The sequence below is a fragment of the Micromys minutus genome (genome assembly GCF_963924665.1).
Source record: "Micromys minutus genome assembly, chromosome: 5".
Classification (NCBI taxonomy): Eukaryota; Metazoa; Chordata; class Mammalia; order Rodentia; family Muridae; genus Micromys; species Micromys minutus.
Window position 1 is genome coordinate 62,980,972 of NC_137974.1, and position 12,971 is coordinate 62,993,942.

A 12,971-nucleotide genomic window follows, 5' to 3' on the forward strand; every position below is an offset into this window, starting at 1 on the left:
TTTTTGGCCATTTCCTCAGTCTCAATCTTATACTTTGTCCTTTTATTTCTTGGAGATAAGATACATTTTTGGGTCAAACATTTTTTCAAGTGGGTTGGTGTCTCTATCACTTCATTGGGTTCCTGCCTGGCTACAGGATGTTGCCTCTACCAATTCCATATTCCTGCTGCTGTGAGTCACAGCCAAAGACACTTCCCATTGATTCTTGGGTACCTCCCTTATTCCAGGTCTCTCTTCCTGGAGATGCCAGCTACTTCCTCAGCTACAGATTTCCATTTATTCTCATGGAGAAATGTCCCTCCTCATCTGATCTTGAACCCCTTTCAGTGCCCTCCCCATCTTCTCACCCACCCAGTTCCCTCCTGCTAGTCTGTTTCCATAGGAGTAGGCTCTATCTCCAGGTTACAGGTGCCTTTGTGAATGGTAAAGTCACAGGAGGATTGCAATGGGGGGGGGGGTTTGCTTATTGACTATAATGGACTGGAGCTAGATGGTATGGTATCATTGTTATAACTATTTTACTCTGCCTTCTAAGTGAGATTCAAGCATCTTGTGCCTTCTTTCTTGTTTAGCTTCTTTGGATCTGTTCAGTGTAACATGGTATTCTCTATGGGCAATGTCCTCCTATAAGTAAATACATACCATGCATGTACTTATGGAACTAGGTTGTGGGCCTGCATACTGAAATTCCCACACAGATATAAGTAAGGTTCAGCTAGGTGCACGGGTTCAGGCAAAGGGGAGAGGGCTTGGGCAGGGCAGGGAGTACTGCTTTTACTGCCACTGCTGCTGGTGCTGTCCGGCCTCTGGTTCCACTGCTGCCACAGGATGTCAGGCCAGGCTGAGCCAGCGGGATCCTGACTAACTGGTCAGGGGTAAAGTAGAGCTTCTGGCAGTAATTTTGGAAAAGCAGATTTCTTTCCCAAGTGGGGGTGTTATAGCTCTTATGACAAAAGCTCTCAGACAATGAAGTAATTTCAGCACACCTTTAATCCTTCTGGATAGGATTCTTATATACAGTTTTGGGATGACAACAGGTACTTCCTATTGATTTGGACTAAGAACTTGGGAGTATCTCATCTACATATTTGGGGCCATGGTTATACTTCTACATGATTGGTCTGTCTTGAGCCTAAGTGGCCCATGGTCACATTCTCACCTGAGGAGGAGGAGCTTGGGGCATTGCCCTATGTGACTGATGGCTATGTATTTATGGAGGGCTGTGGCCAGGCCAGTGATGACAGCCTGAGAGCCCAGGAATTTTTAGGGAAGCTCCTACTATCTCTTAGGGTCCCCGGGGCTTTGACTTATCTCAACCAGGAATCAGGATACCTTTCAGAGCCCACAGCCCCACACTAGGTTACTTTATCCAGTGTGATATTCTCAAGATCGATCCATTGATGATGTCTTGTCACAGCTGAATCGTATTCCATTGTGTAGATGTACCACAATTTCTTTATCTATTCTTCAGGTTAAGGAAATCTAGGTTGTTTCCAGTTTCTGGCTATGAACTTAAAAATAAATCTGGTATGAACTTAGTTGGGCAATTGTCTTTTTGGGATGTTGGAGTATCTTTTGGATTTTGCCCTAGAGTGGTATAGCTGGGTCTTGAGGTAGAACTATTCTCAGTTTTCTGAGAAAGTGCCAAGTTGACTTATAAAGTGGTTATACAAGTTTGCACTCCCAAAAGAAATGAACCATGTTTCCCTTTTATCACATTCTCACCAGCATGGACTATCTCTTGAGTTTTTGATATTAGACATTCTGATAGTGAGAGGAAACAGCCAGAGGCAGGCTGTCTCCATGACAGGCTACAAACTGGTAGTTTGGAAGACTAGTCTTAAGTTTCTGTCTCCCATAACTAGAAAAATCCAAAAAGTCAACTTTTCTTTTGTTCAGGAAAAACAAGTCCAGAGAAAAACACACTTCACAGGCAGGCAGGCAAAAAGTTGCCCACCATCTAGTCTTAGCCATACTCACAAGCAGCCAGTCAGAAGCTGTATAAGTTGCCCTAACATCTAGCTTGAGCCAAGTATAGTTAATTAGCAAAATTCTCCCTCTACCCCCCACCCCAGAGACTTAATTGTACCAAAAGGTACATATAACCCTGGAAATAAAGCCAACCAGTAAAGAGAAAGAAAAGTGAATGCCATCTACTTCTGTCCTAACAGGTGTCAGATAGACCCTGCAAGGTCCACACCTCTGTCTTCCATCCTGAACTGTAGTGGATCCCTACATGTAGGTTCTCTGCAGAGTGAAGACTCTTTGCTGTTGCATACTAATAGAGTTTGGGCTTTCATTCTTCTCCAATCATGGATCCTATAATGGCTAAGATGGAACCTCAGAGTTGTTTTGATTTGCATTTCCCTGATGACTAAAAATTTTGGATATTTCTCTCAGTGCTTCCTGGCCATTTGAAATTACACTGTTGAGAATTCTGTGTCTTAGAGTGATTTGGGTTGTTGATACCCACCTTTTTGAGTTCCTCATAAATTTTGGATATTAGCACTCTGTCAGATGTAGAGTTGGTAAAGATCATTTCCCAATCTGTAGGCAGCTATTTTGCCTGTTGCCTTGCAGAAGCTTTGCAGTTCTCATGAGGTACAATTTATCAATTGATGGTCTTAGACTTGAGCAATTGGTATTCTATTCTGGAAATTTTCTCCTATACCAGTGCATTCAAGGTTATTTCTGACTTTCCCTTCTATGTGATTTAGTAAATTATTATATAGTATGAAATTATTTCTTCTATTTTCTTGAGAAAACATATAGTTCACTTCATTGGATTAGAATTTTCCATCTAGTTTGCTCTGTAGGGCTGGGTTAGTTGAAATATTTTGTTTACATTTTGTTTTGCTACAAAGTATTGTGTTTTATTCTTTTATTTTGATTAAAATTTTGCTGGGTATGGTACTCTGGGCTGACATCTGTGATTTCCTAGGATCTGCAAGACTTAGGCACAGACTTTTGTAGTTTTTTTTTTTTTTTTTTTTTTTTTTTTTCTAGTTTCATCCATGAATTCTGCAAAATTCATGATATAGTTGGTTTTTAAAAATTAGATGTTTTACATATTTACATTTCAAATATTATCTTCATTTCTCTCCAGAGACCCCCTATCCCATTCCCCCCCCCCCATTCTATGAAGGTCAAGGAGAAAGAAGTCTAGAATGTGGATGCCTCAGTTCTTCTTAGAAGGCAAAATAAAGCACTCAAAGGAGTAAATACTAGGTCAAATAGTGGAGCAGGAATTGATGAAAATATTAGTCAGAGACTGCTTCACCTTGGGATCCACCTCCCATGTACAGCCACTAAAACCAAGCACTATAGCTGATTACAAGAAGTACTTATGACAGGATCTAGATATGGATGCCTCCGCAGAGGCTCTGCCAGAATCATACAGATATAGTTGACAATGCTTGCAGCTAACCTTTGTACTGAGCACGGGGACCCCAATGAAGGAGCCAGAAAAAGGACTGAATGAGCTGAAAGGGTTTGCAATCTTACGGGAATAACTACATTTTCAACAACCTAAACCCGCCAGAACCCCCATGGACTGAAACACCAACCACTGAGCACACATGGAGCGACCCATGGCTCCGGTTGTATATGTAGCAGAGAATCACATTGTCTGGCATCAATGGGAGAGGCGGTCTTTGGTTCAGTGAAGGTGTGCTCTTCCAGGCACTGAAGTAGAGAGGACTATTGGGAGAGGGTACACCTCCATGAAAAGAAGTGGAGAGTGATGGGAAATGGAAGCCAGGAAGAAAGGGGATAACATTTGAAATGTAACTACAGAGAATATCCAATAAAATAATTTAAAAAGATAAAATTCCAGATGTTTACACACACACACACACACACACACACACACACACACACACACACGCTATCCAGCATTAGAGGATCAGAGCACAAAGGGCTTTACCTTTAATTTGTGTTTCATTAGTTTTTCCACATGTCATCTTTTATCTTCAAGAATCAGATCTAGTATCCAACCTTAGCCTCTGGTTTTCTGCAACTGTTTCTCAGATGTCTTTTATCTCTAGAGTTTCAGCGTTTTGTGTACTCCCCCTTATTCTTCAGTAGTATTTTGCAGAAAAATCACACAATTTGAGGACAACTTATGTTATTAGCTTATAATCACTCATACAGTTTTCCAATGGAATGGAGTTATAAAAGTCAGGAGCAAGGACATGGATTTCAAGCAGAACAGCAGGATACAAGAGATAAAATAAGAAAAAAATTAAAACAAAACAGAAAGGTAGATCTAACTAGGGCTGGTGAAGTTCAATACAGACAGAGACAGAAAGACAAAAGACATATAACACAAAGGGTTAATGATGTAGCATCAAAGTATGTTTTGTATTTAATTAGAATTATTCACAATTTATATACGTGCATGTGTATACAAATAGCTATATGTATGTACATATAAGTATGCATTTCTCTTAAATAAATTTGTCACTTGAACTAACGATACTTCTCCATATAATCATAGACTAACAAAGAATATAGGACTAGGCATGTTTTTCTAACAGAAAGAGTGTCTAAAACATACAAAGGCCCCTAGAAACAACACATCAATAACAAATAAGCCCAATTATAAGTTATGAAACTCAATGATATAATTATTAGAAATATAAATGGTAAGAAATGTTTTAAATATTACTCATCCTCTTTGACTGTCATGGAAATACCAGTCCTTCACAAGATTAAGTCAGCCAAATTTACATTATGGGTGAGGGAATAATTGGTGGTGAAGTTTCACCACTTAGTATAAAAGATGATTTAAAAAGTCCCTGTGTGAGGATTTCTTTGCATCTTTGACCATTTATGTTCCTGGATGAAAAATACACAGTCTTTATATTTTCAATATGCCTTATGCAGCACAGTCACTGGGTAGCTGCATAATCACCATGGTGTTAGAATCTATATCCCTTTCATAATCCATGTTATCACTACATTTTATCTGGGCTGCTCTTAGCTCCAATTAGGCAGGTCCTATCCACTAAGAGGAAAACAGCAAATGCAAAGACAAATGCTTCTCCTCAGTTTGCTTTCTCCATTTATACAGTCCACTATCTCATGTTCATGGATTGTCCTGGCAATAATCAAAATGAGTTTTCAAGGATCAATTAATGTAGTTAAGATATTCCCAAACAAGCATGGTTACAGATCAATCACCTGGGGATTGTTAAACCTTTCTAGTTGACAACTAAGATTATAACAGCTTTATTAGGTCCATTAGTTTTTACTTGTTGAAACATCCTTGCTTTGTTGGAATTAAGTGAAGTGAACTATGAAATAATCATTTAAAAAATGTTGCTGAATTTGGTTTGTAAGTATTTTGTTTGGGATAAAACAACTGCTTGACATGTGCATTGGGTTTTTATTTGTTTTTGCTTAAAATATTTTTATATTGACATATGTGTATTGCATCTACATCATCCATGCCCTTTCGATTCCACCTATGTCCCACCTATTCAATAAATGTGCAAATTATTACATTCTTTTTGCATTGATTCAAAGAAAATGGGTCCAGTGATGACCATATGAAAGTGAATAACCTCAGCAAAAGCTTATCTTTGGAGGACACTAATTCTCCCACACAATGCATCTACAATCTATATCTTTTCATCTAGAGCATGATTGACATTTTGGTTTGTTCATGTCAGCAGTGGGGTCTAATGTGGGCAAGGGGGAAACTAATGGACTGAGACTTCTGAACTATTCATCCCCAAATAGGGATATTTTATTTCTTCTAAGCTACTTTTGGGCATTTGCCCTTGTGAAAAAATATGTAACTAATACTCTTTTATTACCAATCAAAGAGAATTAAACTTAAAAACCAAAACTACAGTGATGGCACATAAATTCATTGGATCAAAATTCTATCAAAATATGGGCTTTAACTTAACTAACAGAGACTCTATACCGGAACAGTTAATATATTTGCATGTGAGAAAATTGATATAGCTCATACCTGTGGAGAAGACATAGAAGTTACAGAGCTTCCATAACATGGTGCTAAACCTGATGTTATTGAATTAGAAGACTGTGAGGTTGAGCTGCATTTAGGTAAAAGGTAAGAGTTTCTTCATTCTGAATGGAATATGAGTTAAGTTTCAGAATGAGATATGTCTCCTATTTAATATACTTCTACTGAAAAACTTTGTACTGCTCCATAATCGTTTGAACCCACGAAAAATATTTAATAGTTAATTTCCCAATATATGTTTTCTTTAATAACATGTGAAGTTAAATTTTAAGAATTTAAAAATGCATTTAATACTACAATTAAAATTAGACTATTAAGTCATTGTTCATGGTCTTATTATTCTGTAAATAAGTAATATAGTAAATATTGGTAGCTGGAATTCTGCATTTCTAATTATAAAAACCCCAATCAACTTAAAACCCAAACATCATAGGCAATTACAGTTTAAGAATGAAACATAAGATACAGACAGTAACATTTTGAAATTAGAAGGCTTCACCATCTTAGCACCTTTGGAGGCAGTTCTTGACTATGAATCTTGCATCTGGTTTGAGTACTTTCTGTGACAAACATATCAATGAGCGTCATTATCTGAAGAGACTTTCACAGACCTTCCAGTTCTTTAACAAGCATGCACATCAAAGACTTACCAGGAATATTATCCTACAAAGTCTCCAGGATAAATGGTTGTTGGTGGAGGAACATCTCTTTGAAATCTAAATATGAAGGCTGCTCTATTATGGCCCGTCTTCAAGAACAAGTGTTTAGCAGCCTATTATCTGAGGTTTGTAAGTGCTTAACTGACTAACCAAACAGGTATACCCAGCTCAGGCTTACTCTTCATTTCCATGTTGAATATTGGACCTAGGTTTTCATGAACAAGGCCAGCACAACTGGGCATGTCAACATTCAATTGACAGATTAGGGATGGTTTTCTAAGACAGAGTTTTTTTTTTTTTTTTTTTTTTTTTCTATGTAGGCATTGGCATGGGCCAGCTGCTAAGGTAGGGAAAGTCATTATCTTCAGTGGCCTAGCTGTAGGTTATTTGTGTTGGCTCCAGAGATCACTTCATGCCCATGTGTGTATTTCTGGTTGTAGTTCGACCTGTGACTACCTATCAAAATAGGTACCTCAAATGGAATCAGGGAATTAAAGGACAGGACAAAAGAAAAATGCCAAGACAAATTTCTGATCAAAGCTCAAATTTATTGCAAAGCAGAAGGCTTATAAAGGCAAAAAACACAAACCGAACCCCTACACATGACTGATGATGTTTGCTAGCCCATGCCATGTGTTTTTATTTCTCAGCACAGGTCTCTGTGTATTCAAAGATCATTATGCTTAATCTATACTCAACAACAACAACAAAAAACTGTTTCCATGTTACTTTCTGTTCTGCATGTACTTTATGATTATGGTAAGTAGTGGGATTTCAATGCATGCTATCAAACCTCTAAAATAATTAAGTATTGACAAAAAATATTCATATAGTGTTATGCCAAAATGCCTTTAAAATTTGTATATGTGTCCCTCTCTTTTTAAAATAAAGTTGTAAGAGAGGAAAATAAAGTAAAATAAAATAAATAAAATAAAAAGCAAAACTGAGATCAGGACAAAAGCAGAACTCGCAACTCAAATGGTAAAATTCCACCAAGTGCGGTGAAAGCAAAAATAGCTGATGTTGCAACTCTTGCTATGCAGTTCAAGGCTGAATCTCTGCACCTAATTAAAATTAGTGAGCTTCCAAAAGCAAAACAAAAATACATGAAGCAGGAGAGTGACTTATTGGAAAGAGTTTATAGTTAACGGAAGATAAAAGAAAATAAGAAAGGTTGAGATGGGAGGGTGATTAACATGTATCATATTCTTGTATAAAGTTATCCAAAAAGCATAATACTAAATATTTATGACAACAAAAACTCATAACTTGAAGCATAAAATATTTCCATTAAATTTAATTTGATTACAGTGAGGAAGAGTGGGGTACCCACAGTGAATTTCCTGAGAGTGTTGCCATGAAATTATGGTCATTTAAAGAAATTAAGGTTGGCCATTAATTCTGAAGTAATGCAGATTTCTAGCTGCCTGCTCCTTTCACAGTTGGTTCAGAACCCAAAATTTGCTGCCTCTGGGCATTTTTAATATGTCCCTGAAGGGAAGAGAGAAGAGTTTATTGTGTTTCTTTGTAGACTATATTCTTCCCATATTTAGGGAATTAAATAAATAGGTTGTAGGACTTGAAAGAGAGTTTAGTAAGAGGCATAGAAGTTGTGATCTTAGGAGCCTCCTAGTTAACCATAGTGGGATAAAAACCTATTTGTCAATAAGTTCAAGCCTTTATGCACAGAGTAGATTTCTTCCCTTGTAGAATTGCCTTGTTGGCGCCTAACTCTGGTCCCTTGAAGCCTATTGGGATCTCCTTGGGAATTTGCTGAGTCTAGTTGATGTTTCTGAGCGCCACATTTGTTCAGAGCTGTGGATAATTTAGAAGCGTTTAACTTCTGTGGATTAGGACTGGACTGATCTTCAAGCAGTGTTTGGTCTTGATTAAAGGCACAGGTGATTATCTCAAAAACCTCTTGGATGTTTGACTGTCCTTGGAAGTCAATGTTATATAAGTCAGCCTTGTAGTTTGTCTTGTGATCAGCAGATATGGTGGGTTCTTTTTGAGTCTGTTTCAGAACCTGAGATCGAGACAGTTGTTTATAACAGCTTGAAATATAAATACAGAGAATACCCGATTTACAAAACAAATAAATACAAGTCTTATTCAGGATTGTTTTTATTTTATTATTATTTAGTTTTGTCCTAATATACCCCACAATAATATATGTCAATCTTCTATTCTATATATGTCTTTATACCTATATCATATATATCTATCTTCTGTTTTATGTTCTAGGAAAAGAGAACATTATTTCATTTTGAACAGACTAATGAAACTTATAATTTCATGGTAGGAAGATTGCACATTGTAGATATTTTGTCTAAGCCAAGGTTGTCATATACTTTCAATTCCCTTTGTGCAAGTAAACTCAAAAGAAATAAACAATTTATTTCAAAGCTCAAAAAATGAGTTTTCCAAGATAATAGTAATTTTCACTTTTATACTATCTTGTTTTTTATACAAAAATTCTTCTGAATAGATGTGTTTTCAATTAATTTTCAGTACAGCATTTATTAGGAAGACAGAGATTTTGAGAAATATTGTTAATAATTTATAACAGCAATTTAAGAAAGTTGTTATAAGTTATAAATTATTATCAATGTGTTTGATAATAGTGTTCCTTTTGAGGTCAGGCTGGAGTCCTCCAAGGGCCACTACCAGAAATTAACATGTGTTGGAGATGTTGGAGAAAGATAAATGGAGCAGAGGGTGAGCTAAGGAGAGACTGAACTAAAAATGTGAAGACAGGTGACAAAGGGACTGAGGTCTATATGATGTCATTGCTCTGTAGGATGAGCAGGATGGGTGAGCAGGATGGGTGAGCAGGATGGGTGAGCAGGATGGCAAAAATTAGCATGGAATTTATGGAGACACATACTCAACCCCAGAATTTAATACCAGCTTTGGAATTTAATCTGGATCTGAGCAAAAAAAAAAAAAAAAAAAAAGGTCAATCTTTGGACTGTATCTTAGTCTATCATGCTACTGGAGTCCACATTGTCAGTAGCCCATGTTTTTTCCCTAGACCTCAGGGTCACCTAAAATTTATATGGATATTTCTTGTCAGTGATCTCTCAGGCTTTGCTGCCTTACATAGCCCTAGTGATTTAGTGGCACATTAAACCTTTAAACCATGCAGTAGCTGGTGTGTGTCCTCTGGGTACCATGTTTGTGTCAGTGTTCTTGATATGGTGAAAGTGCATATTGATGTCTGCAGTCTGTTCTACCACAAAAGTCCATGTGGATTCCCATTTTCAGGGAAGCTGCCTAAAGACATCTTAATGTCCATGGTAGATCTGGCCCACTCCTCAACAGCACAGAGCACTGAGGTAATGGTAGGGATGAAGGTGAGGCAAAGATGGCTTTACACTGCACAGACCACTTCATAACTCTCCTTAATTGATGTCTTTTGGAGGGGATACAGGCAGGGAAAGACTCACCACCCCGTGGTGTGGTTGGCCTTCCTCCATTTGACCATTCTTCAATATATATATATATATATATATATATATATATATATATATATATGTATATGTATATGTATATGTATATGTATATGTATATGTATATGTACATGTATATGTATATGTATATGTATAATGTATCTGTATATGTATATGTATATGTATATGTATATGTATATGTATATGTACATGTATATGTATATGTATATGTATAATGTATCTGTATCTGTATATGTATATGTATATATATATGTATATGTATATGTATGTATATATATATGACAACAAATAGATTGTGTGTGTGTGTGTGTGTGTGTGTTTGTAGATCAGGGAAAAAAGAGTCTCATATGTGGGAAGACTGAGAAGTTAGTGTGATGGAGGTGTACAACTTGGGATTACCAAATGATTAATAATCAATCAGTAAACACTGAAAGGATAATAAAATATAATACATAATGAAATAATAATATGATATCAAACATGATTGGCAACCAAGTGCTTGCTACTGAGGAATGAGAAATTGTTTATAGCAATTGGGTGCAACTCCACATGCTATAGGGGTTATCAGATAATTTTGGCTCTTGGTCTATATATTCATCTGTATTTGACATAAGGTATATGTCAAATACATAATATATTCATCATATTTCTCATTGCTGGACTCTTCTGCTCCTGTGTCATATTTCACAGTGGTACAAGTGCAAGCTTTACACCTGAACTCAACTTCTAATGCTTTACTCATGTACAGGTACCTCAATCCCCTTAATGTGCATCTCTGACATCTGATGAATGACATAAAATAGGACCACATCTCCCTGTACATGTGTCCAGTTCCTACACTGCACTAGTAGATACTATAGCTGCCAGAGGTAGAGAGTCCAATCTTTGTTACATTTTCCAAGATCCCAATGAGTATACTTTACTCACCATACCATTAGGATATCTGTATTTGTATTTATAATACTACTTTAAAGAGCTTTCAGGTATATCTGAGGTATTTATCCATGTAACACTTACCTTTCCTTCTGTACACATGGATGGCAACAGCAGAATTATGAGAAATAACATCACTGGTAAAGAAGTTATGACTGAAACTAAACAGAGAAAACCACTTTGTTGAATTTAATGATAAAAAGCACACAGAGGTAAGCAGCACATTGATAAAATATAACAAAAAACAATTCTGGCTGACAAATTCATTAACACAATAAGGGTAATGATGCACTGTGGAAACTCCTGTAGTTTTATTATGTCAACCATGTTAAATTGGCAAGATATTTAACCAAAAATCGTAACCAATTTTTTTGATATGTACCTGCAAAGATTAGCGAATTCTTAGCTTCCTTTTACACAAATCTATTCATCTGTTCTTAATGGCAAATGCGTGTGAAAAAGCCTTCCCCTCCTCTTCCTCCTCCACCTCCTCCTCCACCTCCTCCTCCTCTTTTTCCTCCTCCTCCTCCTCCTTCTTCCTCTTCCTATGTTTCATATTTTATTTTGCTATTCCTTGTTTACAGCTTTGATGTATACTGGACACGTACCAGGCTGTGATTATAGAGATATAATTGCACACCCACCTTAGAAGTGTCATTCTGTGAAGATCAATTTCTAGTTATATCAAATTAATTTCTCCTTTTTCTTCAATATAAAATACAAATATGATTAATGAATTGTATATCTAGTGTATTTAAGCTCACTCAAACCTTCTTGTCGTCGGTGAAGTCTCTCATATTTTCATTAAATTTTAATTAACCTAAGTTCACAGCATACAATTTCCTGTGTCAGAAATGATGAAGTCCTACCTTCTGTAGATCCTTCTAATGGTCGTTTAATGTGGCATTCACTCACTTTCCTTCTGGAACTCATGTAATAGGATTGCCTTTTAAACTAAATGTGTGATGTCTCATTTTCTATATCATATGGACATTCATAATTCTCAAAAGTATTTTATAAGCATATAATGGCTTCAAATTTTTAACTTGCTGGATGATATTGGAGAACAATGATCAGCAGATATCTAGTGCATTTTATATTTTAAAATACCATTTTCCCCTTGATTCCCTTTCTTCAGGCACTGCCATATATTCTGTAATGTTATCTGTCAAACACTCTTCCTGGTTTTCATTGCAATTTAAAACCAAAATTTGAATAAAATATTTTTACAAAGATCTTTAATTTTTTTCTCTCTTCCCTCATTGTCCAGGATCTAGAAAAAATTCCTGGTCATTTTGTATTTTCATATTTGGAGCCCAAAACTTCTAGATTGACAGCCACTATCCTTATTCACTGAAAATAAAAAATAATTTTACTTTTTCTATGACACTTACCTTAGGGCCTTAAGTTTACACAGAATTCAGACTCACTTTTAACTTTGGGAAGACAAGTTAATACATTCAATTTCAGTTTTCTTGTGTTCAGAGAGGTGAGTTGCTCTGTAGTACATCTCATCTCACCAGTTTTAGTTTTTTGAGGTTGAATAGTACTTCATTTTCCCTGCTGTATATTTCAAACCCTGAGTCTCTAATAAGTCGCTAGCCTCTGCATTCTTAACCTTGTAAATACTGTCACCTTACCATGGAACTTGCTTTCACACTCCTTGGTCTTAGCAGGAATGGCTTGTTCCATGTGTTCAGCTCAGGTCAGCTTGTGCTGCTGGCTCCTGCACTTCTCTCGTTCTCAGCGACTCCTCTTTGCACTGGCAATGCTTCATGTTATGAGACCTGAGGTGTTTGTACTTTATTGGCTGCTGTTCTCTGAAGAGTGGATTGATTGAATAATTTTTCTTTGGCTTGGTTTTTTGTTCTTCAGATTATTTAAGTGAATAACATGGGGGATCATCTT